The 10,100-nt window shown below is 42.7% G+C and overlaps 1 pseudogene; it reads left to right on the top strand.

The window, feature by feature from the left end:
* The first annotated feature begins 1,206 nt into the window (after positions 1–1,206).
* Positions 1,207–5,046, top strand: LOC148894538 (uncharacterized; annotated as a pseudogene).
* Positions 5,047–10,100: the final 5,054 nt, after the last annotated feature.

Raw genomic sequence — 10,100 nt, 5'->3', positions numbered from 1 at the left:
AGAGAGAGAGAGAGAGAGAGAGAGAGAGAGAGAGAGAGAGAGAGAGAGAGAGAGAGAGAGAGATACCTTGGCTTACGAACTTAATTGGTCCCCAGACAGAGTGTGTAAGGCAAAAAGTGTGTGTCCCAAAAAATCATTTCCCATAGGAAACCATTAAAATGAGAATAATCCATTCCCAGGTCCCCATAAAACATAATGTTCTACTTTTTAATTTACTACGCCTTAAAACTACACAAAATATACCTCATTTTATGTATAATAAATGTTCTATGGTATTATCTCATCTCATCTCATTTTCCGTACCGCTTATTCCTCATTAGGGTCACGGGGTTGGTATTATAATTAAATAAATAAACTATATAATAAAGTCGTTTTATTTACCTTTGTGATGGTTGTTGAGAGCTTGATGGAATTGAGTGACCGGTTTCATCAGCATTAAAAAAATTGATGAGGAACAAAGCCCTATTATTTCACGATCTTGAGGAATGATCCATTGTAGGTGCTGTCTCTGTGACCATTTTACCTTGTTCCTCATCAATTGTGTTCTGTTTCCCTGGGTTGATAGCTTTTTGCATCAAGTCAAAGTCAGCTTTATTTGTCAAATATGCTAATATGCATGACATACAGCCCAGATGAAATTACTGTCCTCTCGGACCCAGCGTGCAAGGCACTTATAATGACTTAATAAACTTAATAAACATGAAAACGCCAATTTGCCGGGAGAGAGAGGGGAGCCGCTGTGTGTTCACGCGCCGCCATCTTGGGAAAAACAAAACAAAAATAACAAATGATATGACAACACGAAGACACAGAGAGTCAAAAAATAGTCAGGTGCCATTTTCTTTTTTGGAGAACGACCTCACTCTCTCTCGCTGTCTCTAACCCCCGCCCCTTACTTCTGCATTTTTAACCAATCACGTGGCTTTAACCGAAGACTGGGGGTGGGGAAGAGAGGACAAAAACAGTCGGCTGCCATTTTCTTTTGAGAACGGGATCGTTCTGCAACGACACATCACTCATTGTGGCGCTCGTGTGTATCCCGAAAAATAGTCTGTATGCCAAGGTAAAATATTCATAAATGTAACGTTTGTAAAGCGAAAAGTTCGTAAGCCAAGGGGTTCGTAAACCATGGTATATATACTATATATATATATATATATATATATATATATATATATATATATATATATATATATATATATATATATTGGGAAGCCTGCCCCAATAAATGAAATGCTGAGCGAGGCAGCAACTGACCTGAAAGACAAGGTCGTGGCAAGAATGAAAGCTGCGCAACTTAGAAAGCAATTACAACGGCCATGTGAAGTACACCTGAAAGTCTCATAGAAACTGGGAATGCAGGAAGAGGGTGATCATGTATTTTGTTTTTCTACTGTACTTTCATTCCTTTCATCACTTTGCTGCTGTGAAATGTAAATTTCCAAAACAATAAAAAATCCCTACCGTAACAATCACCAAAACCAACGAGCTTCAATATATGCTTAAGCATCAGCGACCCTAGAGATGCTTTGCTATAAGAGCCACCGTGGGAGCCTTGAGATACATTACTCACGATGGAAAAGATGGTTGGAGGCTATGATCAAGGTGGCTCGGAAAGATGTGAGTTAATTGACAGAGGTCTAGAGAGCTGTGAATAAAAGGCCAATATCCAAGAGGTACATCCAAATGACTGAAGCACTGGAAAGTGGCAAAAAAAATTCCAGGGCTTTTCCAGTCGCCGAAAAAGGTAGAAGAAGAGAATGAGGCCATATGAATAAACAGACCGTTCGCAACACAACCTGTGAAAGTGTATGCTAGTGGCAGGGTTTTAACAGCAGAGCAAAGTACCAAACATTAGGTGCTGGTTGACAGAACAGTCACACAAGAATGCAAGTCCCGACATACCAAACTGTACACGGCCTGAATTAATTAGAAGAAAGCCTATGACTCGATGACACACACATGGATCATTGAATTCTTGGAGTTGTATATAGTTAATGATGGGGAGATGAGGCATCCTGTATCATTTCGACACACCGACACAATGTATCGACACTGTGTTGACACTGTGTTGCTGAATACTTTTGCTAAATACTGACACCTGTGGACTTGCAGGGAACATTTGACAGGGTCATCTGACACTGATCTGTCAATCCAATTTTATCCAATTCCATTGATTAGGCATTTGCATTCACATTATTTTTACATATGTAATTTCATAAAAATAATCTTTGATATTCGAGACGCAGTTGATAAATTAAGTGAAAATCTCTCTGAATGCCTAAGTAAAATGTTGTTAATCACAATGGATTCATTGTAATTAAAGATCTTTAATGGGTTTAACGTGATCGTTTTTCCCTGGCTCATGGCTTCTACGGGCATTGATGGCAGGGATGGTTAAATCAGCGGAAGCCAGGTGTTGCACAGAATAAATTAGTTTAATCTTGAAGACAGCGGAGACATTGTGGGAGGTCGGCCGAGGAAGAAGCAGGAAGAGAGAGAGAGAGAGAGAGAGAGAGAGAGAGAGAGAGAGAGAGAGAGAGAGAGAGAGAGAGAGAGAGAGAGAGAGAGAGAGAGAGAGAGAGAGAGAGAGAGAGAGAGATGGAATGAGAGAGCATTTATATGGCGCACAGGGTGTGACGCGATAGGATGTGACATAATGTAGATGCGACATCATGTAAAGGAAGGCGGGATATGATGTATCAGGAAGTCCAAAACGTAAAAAAAGATTAGAAAGTGATGTTTAAACATGTTCGTATAGCGAATTACCCCAACATGTCCCCCCTGACGAACATATCTAACATCGGTGGAGGTGAACAGAAAGAAGAAAGAAAAAAGAAAAGCAAATTACAAAATAGAACAATCACAATGGAAACAATCTCAAATTAAAGTCATGTCATTCACTACAACAGTCAAATCTTCATGGCATCCTGGATGGTGATCACCAGGACGACGAGGAGGAATGAAATTGTTAGTAGCATTTGTCGCAAACAGGCCCCAGGGTGTGATACGGAAGAGCTGGTGACTGGGAAAGAGGGTGTGATCTGTCGGCTCCAGTGACGTGCATCGGGAATCTTCTTGACGAACGATGTCCTCGCGAATCCAGAAGAAGCTTGTGGCTGCTAAGACGGCTAGCAGCTCCGCAACCGGTCCATCACACTTTGGCGTGGCCCACGTCATCTTCTTCAGACCGCAGCTCCGTCCTGTGGAGAACAAAAGAAGACTTGTGCCAGGTCACATGTCGAGAGGATATTTTCATTCTAAACATCACACTTTCTTGGCGTTTCTTTCCCTATCAAAGTCTGTCTCATCGTTTAGGCTCTGCAATGCATTCTCTCACAGAATTGGCAGTAAATGATTGTTAGATGTTAGTTGGTGAGTACATATTAGTGGTTAGTGAGTCTGCATTTCTGGAGGGGACAACTTTCTTGAGGAATGTCCCTGTGGCCCCACTGATTGTTCCCACATTCATTCAATCAGTGGGGCCACAGGGAGGGGTCCTCTGCCCCCCCCAACCTGAGAGTAGGGACCTATCATAGCTGTGTCCGGCGCCGCCATGTCTGGACATTAGGGATATATAAATGGGGCCGATATGACCAGTCAGACTTTAGTTCGCTGACGAAGCCTCTTGGATAGGAGGCGAAACGTCCGAAACCTTCACTTTTGTACAGATGACGGCTGAAGAAACCTTCTCATCGATGGACCACTCCTGTACGACTGAGAGCTTACACAGACGTAATGGAAAGGAATCAAAATAATCACTTCAAATCAATCAATCAAATAACAGAACATACAGAAAATATGAGAGTAAGACAGTGAAACAAGGAAATCATATAAAACAATACCTTATTTTCACAGACAAGATCGAAATGGTCCCACACGGCAGAAGACTTTCGTTTACCAGTGACATCTTCCGTCTTGCGGATATTTAACGCAGAGTAACACGGCTATAACTAGATGCTTGTTTTGACCGTCCATCCTGTTGACAGATGCGCTTTCTTATAAACACAGTATGGCGCGAGACCGCTGTATCGACACGTTCCGGTAGTGGTTACATGACTTTCTTAAAGCGGTACGTGCAACAACACGGGGTATCGCCCTGAAGGCTCGGCGCAAGCATACACGCATCCATGTCGCTGGACCCATCACTATATATAGTCAACAGGACCCTAAGAGCCTTCATTTCAAACTCAATGAGGTTGTGAAAAACCACACTTGAAGCCAATGGCAAGTCACTTACGCAAGTGTCCATCAAATGTGGGATATACCGAGGTAATGCACTCTAACCTCTGCTATTCTACATAGGACTGAACCCCTTCAGCCAAGTATTTGTCAAGACAGGCAGTATCCATTCACTATGGATACTATGGATACCGCCTATGATCAGTCACGTTCTCTATATGGATGGCATCAATCTGTATGCTAAGAGAGAAAGGGATTCCCTGATCCACACAACCAGGATCTACAGTGACATCAGGATGTCATTTGGGCTGGAGAAATGTAGTCGAAGTGACTAAGAGGGTCAAGGTAGTCCACACTGAAGGGGGCTCACTCCCTGATTGAACAATAGCAGACATTGAAAACAGCTAAAAGTACCTCATTATACCACAAGCCAATGGCAACTGAACTGGCAACAAGGAAAGCGGCATCAACTGAATACCTCCAATGGGTGAGGCAAGTCCCAAGAAGCCACCTCAATGCCAAGAAAGAGACCCTGGCAATAAATAGCTATGCCCTGTTAGTGATCAGATACCATGCAGGAATAATAGGGTGGTCAAAAGAAGAGATTCAGACTACGGATGCTAAGACACGAAAGCTTCTAACCTTGCAAGGAGCGTTCCATCCCAAACCGAGCAACCCGAGACTGCACACAGGCTGTAAGGAAGGAGGTCGGGACGAGTGAGTGTGAGAGCCACTGTCCAGAATGGGAAACAGAAGATGAGGTGCTTGAAGAGGGATCATCATGGGGGGAAAAGCACCTACACGGGATGTACCACCGAACCATCACTGAAGTGGCTGCTCTCAAGAAGTCCTATCAGTGGCTAGAGGCTGGCCTAAAGGGCAGCACAGAGGCTCTCATCCTGGCTGCTCAAGGCCTTGAGCATTAGTGCTGTAGAGACACAGATATACCACACCAGAAAAGACCCGGGGTGTAGGTTGTGCAAAGAGGTACCTGAGACAATCTAACACATAACTGCAGTGTGTAAGACGCTGGCAGGGAAACATTACATGGAGCGCCATACCCAGGCGGCTGGCATAGTCGACCAAAACATCTGTGCAAAGTATTGACTGGAAACCACAAGGTCAAAATGGGAAACACCTCCAAAGGTGGATGAGAATGACCGAGCAAAGATCCTGTGGGACTTCCAGATACACACTGACAAGATGGTAATGGTGAACAAACCAGATATCGTGGTCATGGATAAAGGGCAGAGGAAAGCCGTTGTAGTGGATGTAGCAGATGGAAACATCGGAATACATCGGAATATATATATATATATATATATATATATATATATATATATATATATATATATATATATATATATATATATATATATATATATATATATATATATATATATATATATATATATATATATATATATACACAGGTAACATCAACATTTTCATTTTTTTTAATTCTACGGCTGTGACCACTACGGTGAGATCTGCAGCGTTTTTGCATTTGGTCGAATAAATCTTCAAGATGGTCCTTCTTGCTTAGATTGGGCAAGTAGGATGTTTATTTGCCAGAGCACAGAGAGCAAACGCTATCTGCATTGTATAAGAATTTTTTTATCGCTGTCAAAGGACCATGTGTAGCGTCGTGGCTGTGTTGGCAGATCCGCTCAACATTCAGCATGCCTCATTTATCTCAACATAGAATATTACAGCATTGCACAAAATGAGGATACAAATTAAATGTTTCTTCACAAACGTGTACGACAATTTCGGCCAGCCAGCATGTGATGGTGTTGCTTCTATATGTCACAATGGCACCGGCGGGGAGGAGCATCCACAGAAAACGAGGCGGGTGGGTATCGGCGCTCAGGTCGACGGTCCCGGCCAGGGCGAAAGCTGAGGTGGGTCGGCCGTCGGCGCTCGGGCTCTTTGAGCCTTTTTTATTTCGCCGTCCCCCTAAGTCCGAGCGTGTGTGTTGGGCGACTTATTCTGGCTTCTCCATTAGCAGGGATAGCGATTTTTAAACAGCGTGTATGCGTGGGAAGTTTTGCTTATTTGGGTCAGCAGAACGACACAGTAATTAAAATCGATAAAACAAAATATAAAATGATAAAAATGACACTAAAAGTTATATGATTTATAATTGAACTGTAAGCAATTTTAATTTAAAACAGATTCTTTACTTACAGTGTATTGTAGGTATTTCAAATACCTGACATGTTTCGGCGTCTACTTCCGCCTTCGTGTGTGAACTGTAAGCAGTTTGGTGTATAATAGTGATAGAGTGCTTATGCCCATTAGTAAACATATTACGTTATTTCATGACTAGATTAGTAAACATATTATGTTATTCCATGCTTAGCTTAGTACATTATGTTATGGCATGTTTAGTTTAGTCTACATGGATTGTTAAACTCATTAGTTGAATAGTTTTGAAAGCAGGATGTAACAAGTTTCAAGTTTCAGTCTAAATGTTCCCCCAACATACTTGCCCGTAGCTGATTGGACAACAGATCGCTGCTGTGTGACTTCCTATACTTGTCCGTAGCTGATTGGACAACAGATCGCTGTTGTGTGCGTTCAAAACTAGGCCGAGCGGGAGGTCCTGTCTCTTTCTTTGTGCTCTTTGTTCTGTGTGCTCCTGGCTTCCTGCTCCAACGAGAGAAGTGCTTTTTGTCTCACTAGAATAAAATAGTTTTGTTGTTCACCATCTATTGAACACCGAACCAGATGAGAAACAAGAATTTGAATCGAACATAAATTGGTGCCGATACCTGTGCCAAACAGACGGTCTGTCGAGGGGAGGGGGGGGTTTCCCGGTTGATGGCTGACTACGAGAGACAGAGAGTTATTTTTTTCTTCTCTCCGGTGGAGTATTGTCAGTGTCAGGAAGATCATAATCTTCTTGGAAACACCTGCTCGTATCGGCGCGGTGGAGCCCTTTCCGATATTCTGGCTGACTGACTACACGGCTGTGTCACAAAGCTTGCTAGGTGAGTGACACGCTAGCTGGCAGCCATTATTTGAATGTATTGTGGGATCCCTTTCTGGCCAGAGGTTGTCCTATTCATGTTAATCCACGTACCTCCCGGTTTGTAACATGGCTTTTTTTTTTATTTTTCATCGGTTTCTAACCCGTTTTCCGGTTCCGTTCCGTGATCTGACCGAGTAGGGTCGCCATAAAGCCTGACCGAATTGTGCACTGACGGAATAGTGCACGCGGCCATCGATGCTATTATCTGATTGATGCGCCAGGTTGAAGCCACACGCCGACGTAGATTCTGAGTTTTCCAGTGAAAGATTCTTCACAAGGTGGTGATTTCATGGAATTCAGTTCTGTGTGAGGGTTGTTGATGAATTGAGAAATCGAAAGGTTTTTTGATTCTGATCCAGACGTTATATGTTATTTTAAAGCGCAGCTGCTACTGGATTATCTGTGAAATTAATACATTCAAATTGGTTACAATAGTGAAACACAAATTTCTTTGTCTCACAAAGGAAAAAAGGTGGGGGCGAAGGAGTCATTTGAGCCGTTAGCGTAAGCGTGTGCATGTGAGTGCGTGTGCGTGCGTGTGCATGTGCATTCATTGTGTATGTGAGTGTGTCTTGTGGCTGGGGACTAACACAGTGGGTGTCTTTGTCCTTGTTCTTTGTGTTTGAATTAACACTGTGGGTGTGTGTTTCTTTGGAAGAGAGTTAACAGAAGGAATTTGTGGTTGAATTGGGGATTTGAGAGAATGGGTGCAATTTTTTTCAGTGAAAGCTCTAATTCACCGGGGTATGAAATTCAATATAAAAAAATAGGGTAGTTGTGAAAACATATTCAGGGGACGCTCTGATGTCACATGTTTTCTGACATGATGAGGATTCCATATATGTTGACCAATTCAAGAAGATTGGAAAGAATGACAAAGCTATGTCTTCAAAGCTGGCCGCTGAAAAAGTACCTCCTGCCTTAAAAGGACAAAGGAGCTCATGGTCTTGAAACCGCCATTACTGGGCAGAGAATTAACCGATGCGGTAGGAGGGGCGAGCTGTGAAATGGGGAATTTGAGTTTGGGAGTCAGAGGTCAAAGGGAGGGAGGATCTGCGCGCCCGGTCCATTCCACCACTTCCTCTAACGGCTGCCCTCTCTTTTCCCCCACTCACTCTTCCCCCCCTTGCTGCTAATAAGAAGACCAGATGTGTTTTTAGGATAAGAGCAGATTGGGACACACGTCCTCTATTGGGAACACTCAGTCGTTACACCAAAAAAATTTCACAAGAAATGTCTTCATGTATTGCTGACTTCTCAAATTCCTTTGTACATTGATGACATCTTGCTTGATTCACTAACTGAAGACAAAAAACTGTATCAATCACTTTGTTCCAAAATCTAGAAAGTACAGGTAATATAACTTCCTTGACTATGTTACAGTTTTGCCAAAAATAAGATGACATTTCTTCAACCTGATTTGGATGACACACCTTTACCTGACAACATCCACGTTGAAATTATTGCTGATGGTTCATTACCAAAAACGTATTCAACGCAAACAGCAGAAATTCTTGCATTGACTGAAGCGTAAATGGATAGAAGGAACGATCGTTGAACATGCAGATTTATGGAGAGGATTGTTGAAAGCTATCCTCCTTCCAAAAAGTGTGGCTGTATGCAAATGTGCAGCACACACAAGGGCTAAAGACAGGAATAGGTTGGGTAATGGCAGAGTAGATGCAGCCGCCAAGAAGGCTGCTCAGACTACTTTCAATCCAATAAATCAAGACACGTGAATTAGTGCCCACACAAGTTTTGAAGGATATGCAAGCGTTAGCTACAAAATCCGAAAAAGATTTGTGGCTGGCCGATGGTGCTAAACTATTTGATGAGCTGTATAAAATAGAAAATACACCATGTTTACCGAGAAACGTCCAAGAAGAAGAAGTCCAAGATGGCGCCCGAGTAGGCAGCCTCAGCAAATGCTCTCAAGAGCCTTGCTTTTGTCTTGTTTTGTGTTTTCTTTTGTCACTTTGTGTTGTTTTGTGTCGTATGGAATGGATAGAGATTGTTTTTCAGCATTTTTGACCACGACATTCATCAAGGAGGAGACTGCTGAGCGGTTGCACCTTTTCGTCAGCATGAATATGCCAGTACTGTTTTTGAATGGGAGGAATGTCGGAGCCATTCGACTGCCATCGCTGGACACCAAAGGGGCCATTGTGCTTTTTTCACGCCTGTAATGGGCAGCATCTTCACAGCCCCGCTTTGTTCAGCGGAAAGGTCGGTGCTGTTGGACAGTCTGGGGCTGGATGGATGCATGGCTTGAGGAACCCGCGATAAGAAGAAAGGAGCGTCAGCGCAGAGCACCGATGCGTATGTGGAACTGTTGCGGCTTGGAATTGAAGCAGATTTATGTGGAACAGGAGATGTGAGTCAATCTCTTTTCGTCAATGGATGCTACAGCTGCGTGTTTGCTTTCAACATTTAGCTTGTAGTCGACGTGCACATTCCACCATGATGTCCCTGATCGACTGGTGGAAAGACGCTTTGATCCTCTCCTCTTTCATCTAGAACTGCTTCATGTCATCACAAAGAGGGTACAGCAAGTCCTGAAGAATTGGATTGGATTGGATTGGATTGGATATGCCTTTATTAGTCTCACAGTGGAGAAATTTACATTGAATGGGCAATGAATGTCTCTCTGTGTCTTTGTAGGTCATATTGTCTCTATGCTGTCATATTATTTGTTATTTAGATTTTTTTTATTCTTTTGACTTCAAGACGGCGCCGCGAGAGTGGCTGCCTTTCCAGCAGCTCATGTATTTTGTTTTTCTACTTTCATTCCTTTCATCACTTTGCTGCTGTGAAATGTAAATTTCTCCACTGTGGGACTAATAAAGGCATATCCAATATCCAATCCAAACATGTTCCCTAT

The sequence above is a fragment of the Hippocampus bargibanti genome, linkage group LG08 (assembly GCF_051943395.1).
Source record: "Hippocampus bargibanti isolate YZ-2025 linkage group LG08, ASM5194339v1, whole genome shotgun sequence".
Classification (NCBI taxonomy): domain Eukaryota; kingdom Metazoa; phylum Chordata; class Actinopteri; order Syngnathiformes; family Syngnathidae; genus Hippocampus; species Hippocampus bargibanti.
Note: the sequence above shows the minus strand (reverse complement) of the source record. Positions and strands in the feature narration are given on the sequence as shown.